Raw genomic sequence first — 24496 nt, forward strand, 5'->3', positions numbered from 1 at the left:
TGGGGCATTACTCGGGGGGAGGATTACTACTGGGGGCATTTATACAGAGGGTACTACTACAGGGGGCATGACTACTGAGGCCACTACCACAGGGGCCATGACTTAACCTAACAGAAAAATGATAAAAAGAAATCTATTTTTTTCTATCTTTGTTCTCATTTCCCAGCACATTAATATTCATGAAAGACATATGGTTGGTGCTGCAATGGAAACACCTCCTTCACACACTGTGACAAGCTGCAGATTCACTCTAACATGTCTCTGGGTGAAAACAGATTTTTCTATATAAGTGTAAACACAGTCTATCTATCTATCTATCTATCTATCTATCTATCTATCTATCTATCTATCTATCTATCTATCTATCTATCTAGTGACGGACCTAGAGAATGGTGGGCCCAGGTGCAAGAATATGCTTTGGGCCCCTATATGCAGTGCCCCCAGTAGTTGCCCCCCCATGCAGTGCCCCCAGAAGTGGTCCCCCTTATGCAGTGCCCCCAGTAGTAGTCCCCCCTATGCAGTGCCCCTAGTAGTAGTCCCCCCTATGCAGTGCCCCCAGTAGTAGTCCCCCCTATGCAGTGCCCCCAGTAGTGGTCCCCCCTATGCAGTGCCCCCAGTTGTAGCCCCCCCAGTTGTAATCCCCCCTATGCTGTGCCCCCAGTAGTAGCCCCCCTATGCAGTTCTCCCAGTAGTAATCCCCCTATGCAGTGCCCCCAGTAGTAGCCCCCCTATGCAGTTCCCCCAGTTGTAATCCCCCCTATGCAGTGCCCCCTGTAGTAGCCCCCTATGCAGTGCACTCAGTAGTGGCCAGCCTCCACATACAATGTCCCCAGTAGTGGCCCCCCCCCTATACATTGGCCATAGTAGAGCGCCCCCCACCCTATAAAGTGCCCCCAGTAGCTCATATGCTGTGCCAATGCCCCCATAATAGCACCCCCTCCCCTTATGCTATGCAAGTGCCCCCTTACACAAACAAACAAAAAAAACCACACAACTTACCTGACGACCGCCGCTGTCCAGATGCTCCTCCTGGCCCGCTCCCGCTCTGCACCATGGGATGAGAGACGTCATGACGTGACATCTCTCCCATCACCCACTGCAGAGGGAGCCGGAAGACGGAGCTCATGAGTGAGCTCCAGCCGGCTCCCTCTGTGGACGACAGAGCAGCCAATGAGAGTCTGTCTGACTCTCATTGGCTGCTATTACAAACACACAGCCGCCGCTGGCAGCTGTGTGTTTGGAAACTGTGTAGGGCAGACCGCTGTCACTGCGGTCTGCCCTACACTTGTGGGGCCCGGGGGACTAGCGGCGGTGTAGGAGTGGCTATGGGCCCCTGCACCACAGCGGGCCCCAGTGCAATGCACTGGCTGCACCGCCGCTAGTTCCGCCCCTGTATCTATCTATCTATCTATCTATCTCTTATCTACCTATTTTTCTATCTATCTATCTATCTCATATCTATCTTTCTATCTATCTATCTCCTATCTATCTATCTATCTATCTATCTCATATTTATCTATCTATCTATCTATCTATCTCATATCTATCTATCTATCTATCTATCTATCTATCTATCTATCTATCTCATATTTATCTATCTATCTATCTATCTATCTCATATCTATCTATCTCATATTTATCTATCTCATATCTATCTATCTATCTATCTATCTATCTATCTATCTATCTATCTATCTATCTATCTATCTATGTATGCACAAAACCATCATTTACTGTAAAGTGCTTGTAGGTAAATATTTTTTGAGCCTTAGGCAGTAACTAGTGAGAAAGGAAAACAGTTTTGCAAAATAAAATTGCCGTGAAATGGACGGGTAGCTGGCGACAATAATTACAAGCTATAATTCAGGACACTAGGCTGTGCCTCTCATTCTTTATAAGCTAGTGGCCTTCTTTTTTTCAGAGGTCACTTCAATTACTCTTGGGAGTGTAGCTCCTCCGGTATGTACATAAAGGGAGCCCACTCTTATCACATATCATGATATAGGTGTCACAGAAATCTGATCCCGCTAGATGGCTCCGGCACATCTATTAGTTGCAGGTAGCAATTATTTACATGAGGGAACGGAACACACACATTCTAATAGATGTGACTTGTCACTATGAGCTGAGTTGATGTTATCTGGGATATTAGATATTGAATTTCTTTTTAATGACTGCACACAGAAATAAGTGTCATATTCTACTTCTGAAAATGACCTTAAAAGTTTTCAGAATAGTTAAAGGACCAGACTTGTCTTCTTCTCTTTCTTAATTCTGTTGATGCCAGTGAGATGAGTTACAGGTACTGTAAATCCCTTGTTGCTGAAACCAAATAAAAATGTTTTCATAGTTTACCACTTTATTAAATTCAAACTCAAACTAACCCCGTTTCTTTTTATTTCTGTTTGGAATTGCTAGTAGGTAAGAATGAATGTATAATTATACTTTTGTCATTTCCACTATCTACTGTAGCTTCTAGGAACATGCAGTAACTAATGTTACAGTAAGTGCGCCTAGCCGTTCTGCAAGCAGAAAACCATTCTCTACTTCTCTATCACATATTATCTTATCTCTGCCCAGCGCAGTTCTGTCATCCGTGGGCCCATTTCAGGGTTGTACAGTATTGCACAGCTTGCAGGGAAGTAGCTGTGCAACACCGTACAAGTAATATGCTAATGCAGGAGGAGGCGTTTGGTTTAAATTGACGCCTCCTGACCGCATCGCTGGTCTGAGTGCTGGGTCCTAAGATGCAGCAATTGGATCTTCTGTGAGATCATCGTCAATCTGAGTGAGGGTGGGCACTCACTAGGATGACATCGGGATGATTTGCCGTATTGGACCGACAAATCGTCTACATCGTCTATTGCGTACCCTCAATTGCGCACTCCCGTGGATGTCATACGATATGGTTTGATGCACGGTCAATCAAATTTTATTGTGTGTGCGGCAGGGCATTGCAACGATGGACGGAATGAGGTATTGTTCCGTCATTCATTACATCGTGTAGTGCGTACCACATTCTGTGATGGTGTGGGATGAAGGGTGATCCCCCACGACCATCTGCACGTTTGCTGGTCATTATAATGTGTACCCACCCTAACCCTGAGATTACTCAGATTGCCCCTCGCAGCTCCGTAGCCAAGGCCAGGTAGTCTGGAACGGAGGCCAGCCCTACCCACTCTGCGACCCTAAGCAGCCACAGCCTGTTAATCAGGCTGTGGCTTGGGGGAACTGCAAGTGATCTCGCCGAGAAAAACCTGTACATGCGCAGTACAGGTCCTGCGCATGCGCAGGTCTCTCTCAATAGGTGTTGTACACAAACACCGAATCAGGCACTGTATGCTATAATCTTCTCTCTTAACACTCACAATCAAAAAGTTTATATTATACTTATTTTGCTGTAAATAAAACACCGTGTCATGCTATTCTGCACTAACTTTATTTATGCAAGAACATTGGAAGCTGCCATTCAGCTTGATCATTAGAAGACTACAGTGATATCGCTGGTTAAAATTAAATATTGTTGAACTCCAGTAAAACAGCGCTCCCTACTGGCCAATTTATGATCAAAAGTCATGAGTATTTAAAATTCAAAAGTCAACTTTTGTGGATTGTTTTAATCCTTAAATGGGAAAGGGTCTGTTCTGATAATAGAGGGCCTGATTCAGTACGGATCACTATTGCGATCTCAGCTCCGTAATCGCACGCAGTCCGACTGCGAAAACATGCTAATGATTGCAATCGCAATGCTGTCGCAGCCAAACATAAGGACGCCCACTTTACCTTACACACATCCGTAATACTTAGCAAATCTGCAAAAGCATTGGTATCATCGAGTACCATTGCAGCCTCATGCACATTTGCACAAGCTCTGACCTTACTCAGGATTTGCTTTGCTCATTGCACGCAGCGAAAACCCAAGCTGTATATGGCATCGCAGTGGCTAATTTATGCACGCCCCTATAACAGCGTTCAAATGCAGACACACCTGCGTTTCACCGACCACCTACCCATCACCACCCCCATACAGTTACTTCCTGTCATTCACACTGCGATGGGTCTGTGTAGTCACTGCGATCGCAGTCCGATTGCAGTGAGACCTTCTCGCATGCGCATTGCGGTGCATATGCATGCGCAGAATGCAACAATCTGCCGACTGCGGGCTTGATCGTTATTGAATCAGGCCCAGAATCCACAATCTTGGGTTGATGTTGAAGATGCGCTAGCAGGTACCAGTTTGATACACTGAGCTGCAGAATGTAGTATGTCTAAGTAGTAACTGAAGCTAATTCAGGGATTCTGTTTACATAATGAGCCCTATGAGTCTTTTGTACACATATAAAACAGACAAAAGTGTACTTGGTCGGCTGCTGTGTGGTATGTGGAGCAGGGATGAAGGGTAAAAAAAATTTGCATGTGACACGGTCAAACGCCAAGGTCCAGTGCGGGTGCAGATGAGACATGAACAGCGCATCCAGCTGCCAGACAAGACAGAGACCAGAAACGCTGACCCTAGTAAGCACAGGCCAAGACCCAACGTTTAGCGACAAGTGCAATTTCTGTGCCCCATATTCCCAATCCTCCAGTCATTCTTTATTACAATCTCTGTATGTCCTCAGCAGAAATATAAGCGTGCATGTCTAAAAGTGTGTTATTATTGGAATGGATTTTGCAACAAGCATTCACATAATGCCGACAGATGTCTTATTTTTGCAAGAAGCCATTTCTGAAGTTTAAAAAATATTGGCAGCTACAGGCCTACCAACTAGGGAATTGTATATTCAATCCATACAAGTTAACGTATATACTATTTTAATCTCCAATCAAAATTCAATTTAATATACCTGAATACAGTTTTAATTTTCAGCACACATTTACAGATACCTGAAATCAGAAAACCCTATAAAAATCAGAAGACATTGAAGTGATGATCAATTAACAACAAAACCGGTAAAATAAATTAAATAAGTAATACTGCCTTTACTTCAAATTAGACACACATTTTTATTAGCCGGTCAAATCTAAAGACATTATTTGTGTGCCTTTTTGTTTTTCAAATTAAATAAGGAAATATTAAAAAAAATAAGAGATCAAATTCTAAAGCAATAAATTGTAGTGAGAGAAAATCACAGAGTCGAACAAGCCTGAAATACCAATATGAAAAAAAACCTCCTTTGATTTCAAAATCCCATTACAGACAGGCACAGTTCAGACCAGTAACGTTACGCATCATCTCAGATGACATTATAGCATCAAACTCACAAGTCAATTTCAAGTTAATTTACTTTACTCTTCTCACTTTTGTGCGTGTATGTGTGTTTTTTAAAGAGATTCTTCAAGGTAAAAGTTTATTCCTGTTTTTAATCGTGAACTGGAAATAAATAATTTTATGCCTTGTAAGGAAAATTTGAAAAATAAATAAGCAACATTATTTTAGTAGAACACGCAATTGTTTTTAGATTTTGTTAACATAACTTATCAAGCAATTGTATTATTATTTTATAGAGGAACTTAACATACAATTTGAAATGGATGGGTAAAATGTAGCATGCAAACTTTGAAATTGATTTGCTTTGTCTTGATTTCACTTAACGATGAGCTAGAAGTCACATCTGGGATGGGAGAGAAAACCTCCAATACTTCTGGTTCCCAGCACTTGAACAAGAATTGCAAGTCACAGGAGCATCAAGTTGGCTTAAAACTACATTTTCTATGGAGCTCCCCTTTAAGCCGAGGCTCATATCTTGCCTATGCATTAATTAGGCTGTAATCACCATTTATTTATTTATCTCAATTTTTTTTTAAATGACCCATAGAAGAACTCTGCTATTTTTGTTCGGTGTGCACTGTTCCTCTTTTTGCTAGATAACTGTTAAGGTTTGTTTTTGTACAGTATAATTAGACATTTTTTGTATTTGTTTTTTTTTCACCATTTTCGATCACATGACTATTGCAACATCAAAACCTATACTTTGGCATTTAAAAAAAATAAAAAAACATTTAAATCAAGTTCTGAAACATATAATAAGCATACTTGTAAATAATGTGATAAAAAAAATCCCTCTGGAGTTCAAAAACAACTATGGCTTAATGCAGTGGTTCTTAAACTCGATCCTCAAGGCACCCTGACAGTTCAGGTTTTAAGGATAACCATACTTGGGTTCAGGTGACTTAATTAGTACCTCAATCTTTTGATTTAGTCATCTGTGCTCAACCATAGATATCTTTAAAACATGGACTGTTAGGGTGCCCTGAGGACCGAGTTTGGGAATCTTTGGCTTAATGAAAATATTTTGCCATTTTGAAATACTTATAATTAGTGATGAGCAAAATTTTCAAAACTGTCCATCAAAATATTCACTTTGCATTTGGTCATGGAAATGTGGCTTTAAAAGTTCTCAGTCCCACTATAAACTGACCAAAAAGCAGAATACATTAACCATATTTGTCTAAGCTCTATTTGTAGACTATAAATTTACTGAATTTATAAATACAGTGCAGAATCACATAATAAAAATTTAAATTCAAGATTCCTTTGTGGGAACTTTGTACTACTGTGAAAAAGTGCGAAATTCAATTCAACTTGTAACTTTATCTGGGGAGCCTCATATGTATATGGCAAAGAGTAATAACCAAATTTACTGGAGAAGTTTTTTTTAGGGTTTAGTTTTTATACATTTTGTTGTTTTTCGTTTATCTGCAAAAATTGGTGCTAGTTCCTCCTCATCTTTTCACTCATCTCCCCTCGGGTTATGCATAATAATTGGGTTTACACCATTGGAGAGGAATTCTGATATCTGATTTCACTGAAGATATTTACAATAGTTCTTAAATAGGTTAAATGAGATAGATACAAAAGAAGGGAAATCACTTAGGTAATTTGTTGGCCAACTCGGACCTTTTCTGGATCTTCCAGACATTACACTTTACAATGTGGTCATTAATTTAAATTGAGTGTGATTGATTTTCGGAGAAATCTTTCTGAGTGAGGGAGGCATGCAGTCAAATGTCATTAAAATTGTATAAGGCACATTGTATAGCAGTCACATTGGATGAGCTGGGAAATGTTTATTTTGGTGTAATACAAGGACAGTCTGTGCTTTGTTTGCAAAATTCTTCCCGTTTCTTTGATGTATTGTCCTTATTTTGTCAAGTGAGTGAGTGTGGGGTAAACTTTAGCATATCTTCAAATGCTTGCATATAAAATGCCACTTACCTGTGTAGAAGTTGAATCAGATGCATCTCAAGTCTCAATAATATTTGTACCAGATTAGAGATGCATTACCCCATTTGTACACAATATAGTAATGGATGAAGTGTCATACAGTATACACAAGAGAAAATATTGTCATGACAGTTCTTTTCAAACATGAAATGCCAATTAAGTACTATGAATAAAATCTGCAATTTAATATACTATAGCCTCCATTCAAAAGAACTAAGTACTTTCAGCAGGAGCTGCAATGGGCAATTCACCAACTAGAAGCACCTTGACAATGTGGCTGATCATCTTCATCATCATCATCATCATCATCATCACCATCGTCAATGCATTCTGTTACACCAGACCTTCAATACTTGCAATAGATACAGTTTGCCTTGTAAAAAAAGCATATCTGGCCATGTCTCCACATTTAATTATGCCCCCTGCAAACTCACTACACTTTCTTTTACTGCCACTGCACTATTTATCCCACCTTCCTGCTGCTTTCTCCTGCTGGCTGGACTGTGTAATGATGGAGGGGCAATTATATTAAAATCATTAATTCGTGGCTGCAGGAAGACTGCGTACCTGCAGCCCAAGCTCAGAGGGATCAGGGAAGTTGCGTCTCTTCCCAGGCCACAGTCACTGCCGTGTGGACAGCTGTGAGTGGCGATACTGATAACAGTTAGTCCTGGGTGATCCCAAGGATTGCCCCTTGCTGCTAGCTGCTCTCCTTGTAAGACTGGGAAGTCCTGCAAGAAGTGTAGTAAAATGTTTTATATAGATAAAAAAATTTCCCCAAAATTGTGGATTTCTTAAATGAACAAATGATGTGAATAAATTCTATGCAACCCTGATTTAGTATTATTTTATTAACAAATCTGCATAAATTGCTAATAAAAAAAATCAACAATTTCGGGGACATTTATTGAAAAATATTAGCCAGTAAAGAGGTTAAGTTGGTTTTCATGAAGAAGGTTAATTTTTTTTTTAGAAGACTTTAAGTTGTTTGTTGGCTCTTAAGGAAGACTCTTACTGATTTGCATGCTTCTTGTTTCTGGAGCTGGAGAATCACTGCTCAAAAGGATTAATTTGGCAGGCACTCCTGAGACTTTAGAGGGTAAACAACTGTTTCTTTTTTTGTCAATATGGCAATTAAGAGGAGGGAGATTAAAGAAGAGAAAGTAAATGCAGCTTTGGCTCCTATTATGGATTGACGGCTTAGTAACTTGATGAATACCTATTAAGGTATCAGATATTCGAGAATAAAGTAGGATTTCAGAGTCAAGATCATAAGTCATTTAAAACTCTTTAGTTTGATGTTAACAATGTATAACAGTTTTTAACTTGAAAAAATAATAACATATTACTCATATCCAAAAGGGCTTAGGCACGCCTTCACAGCTATCAGATTTAATTATCGACTTAGCATGCTAAGATGATATGCATCACAGTCTAATTAAGCAAACTATATGGTAGAAAAATGAGCTTGCTAAGAAAATGTACACAAAAAAAACTGAAATCCAATTTAGAAATTTTGAGGTGTTTTATTTTAATAATTAAATACTTTATTACTTTCCATTCCAACAAAATACTGCATGGTTGGTCAAGGTTTTTTAAAAAGTTTTTTCAGTGTGGTTTGGTTATGTGACATTCAGAAGGTTAATTAAAGTAGTAACTCCACATAGAAGGTTTTTTCTTCATTTAACCAGAAAATTAGGCACCTTTTAATCACGTATCTGAACATCTGCATAATTTTTTTTAGCTATCATACCATAATTCATTATCTCTTTTTCAATACCTCTCTGGAGGGCAAATAAGTATGGCTGCCGCAGAGTCATAGCTCTTAGCATGTTGTGTGAGCGGGACAAAGAGAGGAAAAGGTCATAATGCACAGAACTGACACTAAACACATTGGAGCTCATTCAGAGAGCACTGTGCGCTCGCAAGCAACCCAATGTTTGCGCACTGCGCATGTGCCATGACAGGCGTGCATGAGCCCCACTGAGTGACTGAAGTTCAGTCGCTACGGGGCTCACAACAAAATGGGCCGGCTGTCGATGGTGAGTGACCCCGTTTTGTGGGCGGGCAGGGGGGGTGGCTGGACAAACGCAGGCATTCCTTAGGAACGCCTGGTATTTGTTGGGCAGGCATACTGACATCACTACTGATGTCAGTAGTGGACTTCCTGCTCTATTAGAGCAGGGAGTCCACTCAGCCTTGCGGCAGCGTAGACCCTGCCCCAAGGTCTCGTCGCAAGGCCGATGGTCGCGATAATCACGATGGTCTCCTGGTTATTGCACAAGCTGTGGGTGGTCACCCACAGCTTTGCGAGCGTCTGCAGAAAAAAAAAAAACACCCACAGACCCAGCGAGCGGCCAGCGGCTGCGAGCGGGTCTGAATCAGGGCTAATGTGTCTGTGACAAGCAGCCAGACAATCAGTCCAGTACACAGAAATTGTCTCTCAGGTTTTTAGCATGACATGTGAAGGCAGAGGTGGCGAAGAGATGTCACAGTGAAATCAGAGCTCGGAAGGGCGTTCCAAACTTCTCACTAAATCTTGTGCCTTTTGACTAAATTTAACATGGCTATCACATAACACTGATAAATAGACAGAATTATCAATCATGAAGAGGAAACAAACCAAGGGAAAATAGTAAAAGCAACATTCATATTATATACTGCTATGGTGATTTATGTTTAAAAAAAACTTTTTTTTCAAGGGATTGCTGCATTAAGAAAAGAACCTTAATTAGCAATGTTTTTGCATTGTATTGTACCAATAAAGCATAAAGTACCCACAAATGAATTGATAGGAACAAGACAGAGAAGGGGACTGTCTGGGGATAGGGACACAGAAGGAGGACCACTAGGGATGGGGACACAGAAGGGGGCTGGCTGGGGACACAGAAGGGGGACCACTAGGGATGGGGACACAGAAGGGGAGATGGCTGGGGCTAGGGTCACAGAAGACTGGCTGCTGTTGCTGGCTCTGGACACAAAAGGGGGCTGCTGGGGGTGGAGACGCAGAAGGGCGGCTGCTGGAGCTAGGGACACAGAAGGGGGGCTGGCTGGGGACACAAAGAGGGCTGTCTGGGTATAGGGACACAGAAGGATGACTGCTGGGGATGGAGACACAGAAGTGGGGCTGTCGGAGCTAAGGACAGGGGGGCTGGCTGCAGGGCTGGTGTTGCAGAAACATGGGGGGGGGGTTGCCCTGCATTTATTACACTTCTAACACAATCGGGGCAGCCAAGCAGCTCTGTCTCCCATAGCTCCCCTGTTCCTCAGCAGTATCATGTCAGGGCAGGCTGATGTGAGCGATACTGCAGGGGCGTTAGTTTGAAGGTAAGCAATTTGCTGGTGCTACCTGTGGCAATGTGAGGTGAATATCGAAGGAAGGGTTAGGGTGCTGTGATGGGATGAATAATTAAGGGGCGGGGTTGTGCTATGATATAATGAAGGGGGCAGAGTGCATTGAAGTGGGGAAGTGCTGTGAGAGGAAAACATTGAAGGGGAGGGAAGGGGTGCTGTGTCCAGACCTGCCTACTGATTCTCTCATCCTGTCACCCACAACATCTGCCCCACATACACTCACCCTATCACCTACCAGACCTGTCCTCGCACACTTATCCTGTCACCTACTAGACCTGTCCCTGCACACTCACCCTGTTGCTTACAATGCCCATCTCTGCATACAGTACTCACCCTGTCATCCACCAGACCTGTATCCAAAGACTCTCTGACACTGCCAAACACCAGACCTGTTCCGCCCATGGCTTCTGCTACTAACAGGTTAGGCCATTCGTCCGTAAGGGGGCTGGGGTGTATTTTTTTCCTGTTGGGGCCAATATGTGTGTTTTATTACTGTGGGGCCAATTTTTTTTTTCCTATGGGGGCAAATGTGTTTCATTTTTTCCCATGAGGAGCAATGTGTTTGCTTTTTTTCCCCTGTGGAAGCCAATGTTGTGTGTTGTTTAATATTAAAAATAGTAAAAGTATTAATTATGGAGGTGGCAGTGAAGGGGGGAGTGCTGTGTGGTGGGGAGGGGAGTGCTGTGTGGTGGGGAGGGAAGTGCTGTGAGGTGGCAGTGAAGGGGGGAGTGCTGTGTGGTGGGGTGGGGGGCGCTATGTAGTGGCAGTGAAGGGGGGAGTGCTGTGTGGTGGACAATGAAAAGGACAGTGAGTTCTCTGAGGAGGACAGTGGGTGCTGCTAGGGGGCAGTGAGGGAGTCAATGAGTGAGCTGTGAGGGGTCAGTATTATATGGAAGGAACTGGCAGTGAGACAGCTGTGGAGGGTACAATCAAGGAGATATGCAAGGGCAATGAGACAACAATGGAGGGTAATCACAGCGATATGGAGGGAGGAGGCAATGAGACAGCTATGGAGGGGGCAGTCAGTGGTGGTTCTAGGGCGGGCTAACAGGGTCATCGCCCGGGGCGACGGCCCCCAGAGGGCGCCACTGAGTTCCCAGAAGGGGAAAAAAAAATCCCATAATAATAATTAAAAAAAAAAACAGCGCCGGTGTCCTCCGCGTTGCCAGACGCCCACTGATATTTGTTATCAGCTGGCACCCGGCTTGCTCCCTGCAGTGGCAACTGAAGCTCACTGCAGAGCTTCGGCTCCCGCATAGAGCACTATGGGAGGGACATCATGACTACTACTATAGGGGGCATTATTACTGGGGCACTACTAATGTGGGCACTGCTATAGGGGGCACTACTACTGTGGGCATTGTATTAGGGGCACTACTAAGTACTGTGGACCTTGTGTATAAGGACTCTAATTTGGGCATTGTGTAAAAGGGGCACCACTGTGTGTCATAACATGAATAAGGGACTAATGTGTGGCGTAATTTGAATTGGGGATACTGTATTATAAAGGGAATTACTGTGTGTGGCACAATGTATTATACAGGGCATTACTGCATGTGGCATAATGTGTTATACAGGGCATTACTGCATGTGGCATAATGTGTTATACAGGGCATTACTGCATGTGGCATAATGTGTTATACAGGGCATTACTGCGTGTGGTATAATGTGTTATACAGGGCATTACTGCATGTGGCATAATGTGTTATACAGGGCATTACTGCATGTGGCATAATGTGTTATACAGGGCATTACTGCATGTGGCATAATGTGCTATACAGGGCATTACTGCATATGGCATAATGTGTTATAAAGGCCATTACTGCATGTGGCATCATGTGTTATACAGGCCATTACTGCGTGTGGCATAATGTGTTATACAGGGCATTACTGCATGTGGCATAATGTGTTATACAGGGCATTACTGCATGTGGCATAATGTGTTATACAGGGCATTACTGCGTGTGGTATAATGTGTTATACAGGGCATTACTGCATGTGGCATAATGTGTTATACAGGGCATTAGTGCGTGTGGCATAATGTGTTATACAGGGCATTAGTGCGTGTGGCATAATGTGTTATACAGGGCATTACTGCATGTGGCATAATGTGTTATAAAGGCCATTACTGCATGTGGCATCATATGTTATACAGGGCATTACTGCGTGTGGCATAATGTATTATACAGGGCATTACTGCGTGTGGCATAATGTGTTATAAAGGCCATTACTGCATGTGGCATAATGTGTTATACAGGGCATTACTGCATGTGGTATAATGTGTTATACAGGGCATTACTGTGTGTGTGGCACAATGTATTATACAGGGCATTACTTAGTGTGGCATAATGTGTTATACAGGGCATTACTGCATGTGGCATAATGTGTTATACAGGGCATTAGTGCGTGTGGCATATTGTGTTATACAGGGCATTGCTGCTTGTGGCATAATGTGTTATACAGGGCATTACTGTGTGTGGCATAATGTGTTATACAGGGCACTACTGCGTGTGGCATAATGTGTTATACAGGGCATTACTGCGTGTGGCATAATGTGTTTATAAAGGGCATTACTGCATGTGGCATAATGTATTTATAAAGGGCATTACTGTGTAAGGCACATTACTGCACATGGCAATTATTCGCCACGAGGGGAGAGCTTGGGGGAAGCCCAGCACCTCCATAAGTGCTGGGCATGCCCCACAGTGTGATGAATTGGGGGTGTTCTGCAAGGACACGCCCCCTTTACGGAAGCACGTGTGCTTTCAGCGTGCGCAGAGGAACATCATCTACAAAATTTTTTTTTTTTGCAACTGTGAGCTTTCGCCATGAGCTCCACAATGTCTAGAACCGGCTCTGGGGGCAGTAATACAGATATGGGCAGGGAGAGGGCAGGCTGGCAGTTGCAGATTCAGGGGGAGAGATATAAATTATTTGACACTTTTAAATGCAGCTATTTATTCCCTTTTCCAGACAGGTCTGAAACTTTCCAAGATTTAGACAACTACCAACGGAGCTTAGACCACCAGCAGGGAGGCAGGACATAAGTTGTCTTGGCCTTGGTTATTGTATGCCCTCAGCGTGATGAAAACGAGGACATGGCTCATGGGTATGGCATACCCTGTGAGGCCACGCCCTTGCTATGAGGACACACCCACTTTCCCAGGAACTTGCGCGCCATCGGCGCGCACAAAACACCACCCATCCCATACACATTCCCCTACCATGGTGCCCCCCTGTCAGTTTGTTCTGGATCCGCTCCTGCACACAGGACAGGCAGTCTCAAGGGAGGTGTTTTCTTCCTCTGGGACTGCCAGTCCGGGCTATGATTAGCTTCCAGCGGGAAGTCACTCCTCTGCCTTTTGGGCAGCCATACCCGCAGGGGTGTATTAAGAGAGGAGGCGGCCCGTGTTCATTCCCCATCCGGGGGCCCTTCCTCTCTCTCCGGCAGCCAGCAGCAGACTGACGCGTCTGACTGCCGACTGCAGCATCAGTAGTACTGGGCTCTAGAGTGTGCCCAGAGTCTACTGCGCACGCACAGCCACGCCATTTCCCCAGCGATTTCCTCACTGCGCATGCGCAAAACGCCAGAAAAATGGCCGCGGTGGCCATTTTCTGGCGTTTTGTGCAGGACTGAGACACCCGAAGCGGGACCTCAGAGAGGTAAGTATTAGATAATATGGGTGGGAGAGGTAAGTATTAGATAATATGGGTGCAGGCTGTGAGTGCGTGCGTGCCCCCCTGGACCCAGGGGCGGGGCCGTTGAGAGCCTAGCCGGGCCTGGGTAATGGAGGGGGCATGGCCTAATCGTGGGTGGCGTGGCCAAGCCCCCCAGCCCAGCGCTAAGCAGAGAGGGGGCGTAATCAGTGTGATCGCTACACCCCACAGCCATAGGAGACTGCTCCGGCTGCTGCAGCAGCTGCAAGCAGTCTCACACAGCAGCCCAGCACAAGCTGTGTGCTGAGCTGCTCTGAGGGAGGGGGGGGCGACGCCGGACCCGGGCCCCACCGGGCCCCTCTAGCAAGCCCAGGCCCGGGTAAACTGTACCCGCCCCCCCCCTCTCGGCGCCCATGCCCAGGGGCCAGTATGCACCGTACACCCTGCGCCCATTATTGATATGCCCCTGCCTACCCGGCTTCTATTGGCTGCAACCAATGTAAAAAGAAATAGTGGGCGCTAATCAGGGTACAATTAAAAAAGCATTTAATATGGGGCAATAGGAGTAACCTCCAAGGGATATGAACACATATGGAAAAACATAAATAATATTCAGAACGTATGAAAATACAATTGAAAAATATTGAAATTAAAGATAATACATGAAATTGAAAAATGAAAAATAAAAAAATATAAATATAAAAAATACAAAATAAACAATAAAGTGGACCCTAAAAAATGAAAAATAATAAATATCCACACACACTATTTAGGTGTGCGTGTGAGTGTGTGTGGAACACCATTGTTGTATGAGCTGGGCCGCATGACACACACGCATACATACATGTTAAATATTTTTTAGTGTTGGGCTCACACACATATATACACATGTACACACATATGTTTTACTTGTGTATGTGTGTATTGATAATAGGATTTAAATAGGTTAGGCAACAATTCTTAGATTATCAACACCTCATGTATTGCACCTGCTTTTTGTTTTTTTGGGTTGCTATGTGGTTTACAGGGGCCGTATTATGGGTCCATATATCTTTCCTCCCTTCTTCTCTTTCTATAGTAGACAAATTGAAACGTAATGAATTATAAGTATGGTATAGTTTATCCTAATAGAGTTATAATATGCTATATACAAGTAGCTATTTGATATTTCAATATATCTGTTGAAGAATCTTCTCTTGGTTTTCTATATATATTATATATATGGATTTTTCTATATAAATAGAAGTTTTTTAGGGTCATTATTGTGTTCCAGTATTCTTAGAATTATGGTATACATATAGGTAGTTATTTACATCTAATTTTAGGTTTATCTTTATATTTATATTTATTTTTATTTTTATTCATATGTATTTTTATTTTTATTTTTATTTATTATTATAAATTTTTATATTTATTAATATTATCATTTTTATTTAAATGTATATTTTTATATGTTCTAATCCAATTTTTTATGTATATATTTTTTGTTATGCATATTGGTATCAATATCTTTTTTAAATCATCACTGTGCCAAGAGCACGTTTTTTTCAGAGCAAGTGACAGATAGTTGCAGTTAATACACAAATAGAATGCTGCTATTCTTACAACTGGATACTCGGCAAACATCTCTAGAAATCAGCTTATGAATACAATGTTGCCATATGTATTATTGGCTGTTATATATATATATAGAACGGAGTCTGATGTGACAGCTAAATACGCAAGTACAATTGAAGTGAGGAGAACATTTTTATTATCAACTGAAGAAACACAATTATGAGAGTACGCATGCACTACAATAAGTTTGGAGATAACACCTGTGATCCTCTTAATTGAAGATTCTATTTATAGCGACTGCCGGGTCTTTGTGTTACACTGTCTGAGGAAACCGCTGATGGGCGTATAGGCGGAGAAACGCGTTACACGAGTGCCCGCTGTGGAGAGGCATTGAGTACATGGGCTGTTGTTTCCCTGATCGTGGGTCCCTGCTGATTTGACCATTATACTGGTAAAATACTACTGCCGGCTTGCTGACCATGCAGCACTTGGTCTGAATAAAAGGGATACATTCAGGGCAGAAAAACTGAGCGGGACATTTTTCAAACACACATGCATGTGATTAACTTTCTCCCGTCTGACAACCCATGCTGCATATCCACAGCCTCTAACTACTAAAATTCGGTTTGGATCCATCCATAGCTCTAACTGGGATTGTTATACACTTATGAGCTACGATCCATCTATATCTTGCTTCAGAGAATTTTCTCTTTTGCGAACATTTTTTAGCAGGAACTATTTCAAATACAAATGTACACAGTTTTTTGAAGGACATGTATCTCTCTTGCTAAGTGATCCTAGTATCCTAATCGATTTAACATTGTTACATCTGTGTTTATCAAACAGCAATTGCTCTGTGATTCAATACATTTGTGTAGTTTCATGTGCAGCACCATATAGGAGTGGTGCATGCTGTTTTATCATTATTGTGTATGCATACACTGTGTATTTATTACATAATTTCATATTAATTTCATTATTTATTATTTTTCATTTTTTAGGGTTCACTTTATTGTTTATTTTGTATTTTTTATATTTATATTTTTTTATTTTACATTTTTCAATTTCATGTATTATCTTTAATTTCAATATTTTTCAATTGTATTTTCATACGTTCTGAATATTATTTATGTTTTCCATATGTGTTCATATCCCTTGGAGGTTACTCCTATTGCCCCTTATTAAATGCTTTTTTAATTGTACCCTGATTAGCGCCCACTATTTCTTTTTACATTGGTTACTGCTTTTTTGGGGATTTTCCAGTTTTCCCCACTGTAGAGGGCTGGCTTTTCATTGGGTTCATTTGTATGTAGAGACCAACATGATCTATTAGTAGGTAATAGCGCTTGTAGTTTTTTCATTTATTGTCTATGGGCTGCAGTCTATGCAGTCCCTAGAAGCCAGTGTTTTGCGCATGTGCGGTGTCTCCGCCGCTTGTGCGCAAGTGCCGGTCTCGGCTCCTGCCAGATCCATTGCGGACACGGCGGAACCAGGCAAGCCAGGACTGTCTCCTCCTCTCCTCGCTGTTTTTTCTTCTTCTTCTTCTTCTTATTATTATCTTTTACTTTAAGGAGTCACAGAGTCGCCACAACAAGGAATATACATGTCATAGAGCAACGTATAGGTACTGTAATTGTAAGTTGATGATATACAGTATCATTGAAAAAATACAGAGCAATAAACTGACAAACTAGTTAGGATGCAGACGGTGCCCACACACAGTGATATTTTACACGATCTGGCCGATTCCGACGCATTGGAATGATAGATAATGTAAAATATGGCCAAATCCTGAGTAAAGCCTGAGTCCCCACTCACGATCACGATGCGATGTGCGTCCCTGCTGGTCATACATCGCATCGTCAGATCTGCCAATCTGGGACCCAATGCACTGGAGAAATGTCTGGCTGCACGATAGATCGTTTGAAGATTGGACACTGCAAACACCAAATCATGTGCAGAGCTGCCGAGGAGCTGACGGATCGTGAGCACATTGCTATGTGTGTAGGCACCTTCACTGTCACTTCATAGGGAAGTGGAAGAGTAGGTGAAGGCTGTTTAGCAGTCAATGAGCATGTTCCCAACAAAGTGTGAGCACATAGAGGGCCTTATTCAGACCCGGTCGCAAGCGTTGAGCGCTCGCAACTGGGTCGATGTTTGCCCAGTGGGCATGCGCACGTCAGAGCCGGCTCCGATGTGCGCATGCGCGAGACCCGGCTAGCAACAGGTACTCCGTCGCTATGGGTCTTGCACCAAAGGGGGCAAGCTGTCGATGGTGATTGACAGCTCGCCCCGTTTGGAAGACGGGCAGGGGAGATGGTTGGCCAAACAGAGGCGTTCCCAACAGAACGCTTGCCGTTTGTGGGCGGCCGCTCTGACATCAGCAGTGATGTCAGTGGGGAGCTTCCGGCTCGATCAGAGCAGGAAGCTCCCTGGGCTTGCGGTTGCCGAGACCCAACCTTAGGATATTGTCGCAAGCCCCGATGGTCGCGATGGTCCTGACCATCGTGACCATCAACCTGGTCACTTGCTAGAGCTGTGGGTGGTAACCCACAGCTTAGCTAGCGACCAGGAGGCCGCACTTCACACCACAAGCGGCCGCCCTCATTCAGAGCGACCGCTTGTATCTAGCGATTGACTCTGAATGAAGACCAGAGTCTGAGTAACTGAATAGAGGAGACAAGAGACAAGAATCACCGGAAGCAAGGATAGTGCTGAGGAGGAACATGGGGCTGAGGGCTATTTCTTATAGTTTTTGTAGATGCAATAGTTTTTAATTCTGCTGTATAAGTAATTAAAGGAATAATTTGCAAGGTAATAAGCTCAATAGCCATTTCTATGTTTTGCATGATTTTCCGGATATGAGCACAGAACAGCTTTAAAATGTGCAGCATTGACCAGCGGATAGTTGGTGTTCTATGCAGAATGTGGTAAAGCAGCAGTAGTTCACCTAATCATGAGCTCATGCTTTGCAGAATAAGATTTCCTAATTAACAGAACGGTGTGCAGAGAGAACACATTTGGAGGCTTTTCTGGTTTACTAAGAGACTGTAATACAATTTTAATTAGAAAATCTATTGGCTCAAGTTTCTTCAAAAGAAAACCTACAGAATAGTTAAGAAAAAACAATCAGGACATTATGGAAGTATGGATCACCTATAGGGGGCTACAGATGTAACAGTAATAAATGTGTAATCTGCTCTTTCATACCAAATCAATTTGAGATCTTTCAATCGGGATGTTGTGAAAAGGTCGACAAAGATAATGTCCACGCCACAATGTCGACAGTTATGATCAGGCCCGGACTGGCCATCGGGCACTTCTGGCATATATGGGGGGAAAGGTTTAGGGTACAGGGGGAGGTTAGGGTAAGGCTGCAGGGGTAGGTAGAGTTAGGCACTAGAGGGACTTAGGGGTAGGGATTAGGGTTAGGGATAGTAGAAAAATACTTGCCCAAATGCTGGAGTATCAGAGGTCTGACCTGGAAGTCAAGGTCACATGACCACCGGTACCCGGAAGCCGTGCTGGAGCTGCTGCAGTCACCTGGAGCAGGTAAGTCACTGTTGGGTCACCAGGGAAAATATGTCGACATTCTAACATGTCAACATTTCACCACTGTCTACATGATGAATGTCGATATGGTCAATGTCATCATTAGGACAATGACAAAACTCTATATTCAAATACGCCTATGGGCTACCGAACATACTGAAAGCACCCAATGTGGGGAGATAGATTTAGGAAGCTCTGTATGGAAGAAGTATACTGGATTAATGACATGAGTGCAAAGTTCTTTTAATTCAGTACTCAGTATATATTAGGGGTGTGCACCAGCCACTTTTCGTGTTTTGTGTTTTGGTTTTGGATCTGGATCTTTCTTCGTGTTTTGGATATGGATTGGTTTTGCCAAAACCACCCTTCCGTGTTTTGGGTTCTGGGTTTTGTGTTTTGGATCTGGATTTTTTCTTAAAAAATAAAAAAAAACACTAAAATCACATAAAATGGGCCTTTTTTTGTTCCTACGCTTTTAATAACCCCAATAACATTAATTTCCACTCATTTCCACTCTATTCTGAACACCTCACACCTCACAATATTGTTTTTAGGCTAAAAGGTTGCACCGAGGTAGCTGGATGACTATGCTAAGCGACACAAGTGGGCGGCACAAACACGTGGCCCATTTAGGAGTGGCACTGCAGTGGCAGACAGGAAGCCAATCAGCGTTATGGTGCCCATTTGCATGTAGCACGAACCCGGGAGATCCATGCTACATGCATCTGTGTGATTGGCACAGAGCAATGACAGGTCCGTGAGACCGGTCTGTGCTGCTGTGGTAAAAAAAAAAAAAAAAAACCTGTGTAAAAAAAAAAAAATGGCGTGCACCCCCCAAAAAAGAGCAACCAGCCCCGGGCATTAGTAACCCAGTGCTGGGTGTGCATAAATACAGGGGACAAACGATGTAGGGGTCCCCTGTACTTAAGCACAACCAGCACCGGGCTAGTCAGAACCAGCGCAGGTTGCCAAAATACGGGGGACAAACGACGTAGGGGTCCCCCGTATTCTGCGGAAACAGCTCTGGGCTCTGATCCGGTCCTGGTAATGGAAATACAGGGGAAAAAAAATTAGTAGGGTTCCCCTGTATGTTCCAGAACCAGCACTGGACTTTTTCAAGCGGGGGGCTGATGCCACAGCCAGGGGAGCCCTTTCACCAGGCCCCCCAGCCGCAGCATCAGCCCTGACCGCTAGTCAGCCCAGGCCGGGGATCCCTGGAGAGCTGGGGATTCCCCCAATAAAGGGGTCACCCTCTCCAGGGCACCCCAGGCCCAGGCTGATAGCCCGGGGCTATCCCCGCCACCCCTGGTGGCGGTGGGTGGCGGGTTGATTGTGTGGTGTGGTGTAAATAAAGAATATCAATCATTGTCTTTACAAGTAGAACTGCAAGTTTTGGCAGCCAGCGCTGGTTCTGAATAGCCCGGTGCTGGTTGTGCTTAAGTACAGGGGACCCCTATGTCATTTGTCCCCGGTATTTAAGCACACCCAGCACTGGGTCACTAATGCCTGGGGCTGGATGCTCTTTTTTTGGGGGGGGGGGCACGCCATTTTTATCTTTTTTTACACAGGTTTTTTTTTTTTTTTTACCACAGCAGCACAGACGGGTCTCACGGACCCGTCAGTGCTCTGTGTCAATGACACAGATGCAAGTAGCATGGATCTTCTGGTCCATGCGTGCATCTGTGTCATTGAAATACAGCATATCATACCTGTCCCACATTATTTACACCTCCACATACCTGTCCCACATTATTTACACCTCCATATACTTGTCCCACATCATATACACCTCCACAAACCTATCCCACATCATATACACCTCCACCTACCTGACCCACAGCATTTATACCTCCACATACCTGTCCTACATCATTTACACCTCCACATAACCGTCCCACATCATTTACACCTCCGCATAACCATCCCACATCATTTACACCTCCACATACCTGTCTCACATCATTTATACCTCCACATACCTGTCCCACATCATATACACCTCCACATACCTGTCCCACATCATTTATACCTCCACATACCTGTCCCACATCATTTACACCTCCACATAACCGTCCCACATAACTTACACCTCCATATAACCGTCCCACATCAGTTACACCTCCACATACCTGTCCCACATTATTTACACCTCCACATACCTGTCCCACACCATTTACACCTCCACATACCTGTCCCACATAATTTACACTTACAGATACCTGTCCCACATCATTTACACCTCCACATACCTGTCCCACATTATTTACACTTCCACATACCTGTCCCACATCATTTACACTTACACATACCTGTCCCACATAATTTACACCTCCACATACCTGTCCCACATTATTTACACCTCCACATACCTGTCCCACATTATTTACACCTCCACATACCTGTCCCACATTATTTACACCTCCATATACTTGTCCCACATCATATACACCTCCACAAACCTATCCCACATTATATACACCTCCACCTACCTGACCCACAGCATTTATACCTCCACATACCTGTCCTACATCATTTACACCTCCACATAACCGTCCCACATCATTTACACCTCCACATAACCGTCCACATCATTTACACCTCCACATAACCATCCCACATCATTTACACCTCCACATACCTGTCTCACATCATTTATACCTCCACATACCTGTCCCACATCATACACACCTCCACCTACCTGACCCACAGCACTTATACCTCCACATACCTGTCCTACATCATTTACACCTCCACATAACCGTCCCACATCATTTACACCTCCACATAACCATCCCACATCATTTACACCTCCACATACCTGTCTCACATAATTTATACCTCCACATACCTGTCCCACATCATATACACCTCCACATACCTGTCCCACATCATTTATACCTCCACATACCTGTCCTACATCATTTACACCTCCACATAACCGTCCCACATCATTTACACCTCCGCATAACCATCCCACATCATTTACACCTCCACATACCTGTCTCACATCATTTATACCTCCACATACCTGTCCCACATCATATACACCTCCACATACCTGTCCCACATCATTTATACCTCCACATACCTGTCCTACATCATTTACACCTCCACATAACCGTCCCACATAACTTACACCTCCATATAACCGTCCCACATCAGTTACACCTCCACATACCTGTCCCACATTATTTACACCTCCACATACCTGTCCCACACCATTTACACCTCCACATACCTGTCCCACATAATTTACACTTACAGATACCTGTCCCACATCATTTACACCTCCACATACCTGTCCCACATTATTTACACTTACACATACCTGTCCCACATAATTTACACCTCCACATACCTGTCCCACATTATTTACACCTCCACATACCTGTCCCACATTATTTACACCTCCACATACCTGTCCCACATTATTTACACCTCCATATACTTGTCCCACATCATATACACCTCCACAAACCTATCCCACATTATATACACCTCCACCTACCTGACCCACAGCATTTATACCTCCACATACCTGTCCTACATCATTTACACCTCCACATAACCGTCCCACATCATTTACACCTCCACATAACCGTCCACATCATTTACACCTCCACATAACCATCCCACATCATTTACACCTCCACATACCTGTCTCACATCATTTATACCTCCACATACCTGTCCCACATCATACACACCTCCACCTACCTGACCCACAGCATTTATACCTCCACATACCTGTCCTACATCATTTACACCTCCACATAACCGTCCCACATCATTTACACCTCCGCATAACCATCCCACATCATTTACACCTCCACATACCTGTCTCACATCATTTATACCTCCACATACCTGTCCCACATCATATACACCTCCACATACCTGTCCCACATCATTTATACCTCCACATACCTGTCCCACATCATTTACACCTCCACATAACCGTCCCACATAACTTACACCTCCATATAACCGTCCCACATCAGTTACACCTCCACATACCTGTCCCACATTATTTACACCTCCACATACCTGTCCCACACCATTTACACCTCCACATACCTGTCCCACATAATTTACACTTACAGATACCTGTCCCACATCATTTACACCTCCACATACCTGTCCCACATTATTTACACTTCCACATACCTGTCCCACATCATTTACACTTACACATACCTGTCCCACATAATTTACACCTCCACATACCTGTCCCACATTATTTACACCTCCACATACCTGTCCCACATTATTTACACCTCCACATACCTGTCCCACATTATTTACACCTCCATATACTTGTCCCACATCATATACACCTCCACAAACCTATCCCACATTATATACACCTCCACCTACCTGACCCACAGCATTTATACCTCCACATACCTGTCCTACATCATTTACACCTCCACATAACCGTCCCACATCATTTACACCTCCACATAACCGTCCACATCATTTACACCTCCACATAACCATCCCACATCATTTACACCTCCACATACCTGTCTCACATCATTTATACCTCCACATACCTGTCCCACATCATACACACCTCCACCTACCTGACCCACAGCACTTATACCTCCACATACCTGTCCTACATCATTTACACCTCCACATAACCGTCCCACATCATTTACACCTCCACATAACCATCCCACATCATTTACACCTCCACATACCTGTCTCACATAATTTATACCTCCACATACCTGTCCCACATCATATACACCTCCACATACCTGTCCCACATCATTTATACCTCCACATACCTGTCCTACATCATTTACACCTCCACATAACCGTCCCACATCATTTACACCTCCGCATAACCATCCCACATCATTTACACCTCCACATACCTGTCTCACATCATTTATACCTCCACATACCTGTCCCACATCATATACACCTCCACATACCTGTCCCACATCATTTATACCTCCACATACCTGTCCTACATCATTTACACCTCCACATAACCGTCCCACATAACTTACACCTCCATATAACCGTCCCACATCAGTTACACCTCCACATACCTGTCCCACATTATTTACACCTCCACATACCTGTCCCACACCATTTACACCTCCACATACCTGTCCCACATAATTTACACTTACA

The sequence above is a fragment of the Taudactylus pleione genome, unplaced genomic scaffold (genome assembly GCF_031769625.1).
Source record: "Taudactylus pleione unplaced genomic scaffold, aTauple2 ptg000303l, whole genome shotgun sequence".
In the NCBI taxonomy this organism is placed as follows: Eukaryota; Metazoa; Chordata; class Amphibia; order Anura; family Myobatrachidae; genus Taudactylus; species Taudactylus pleione.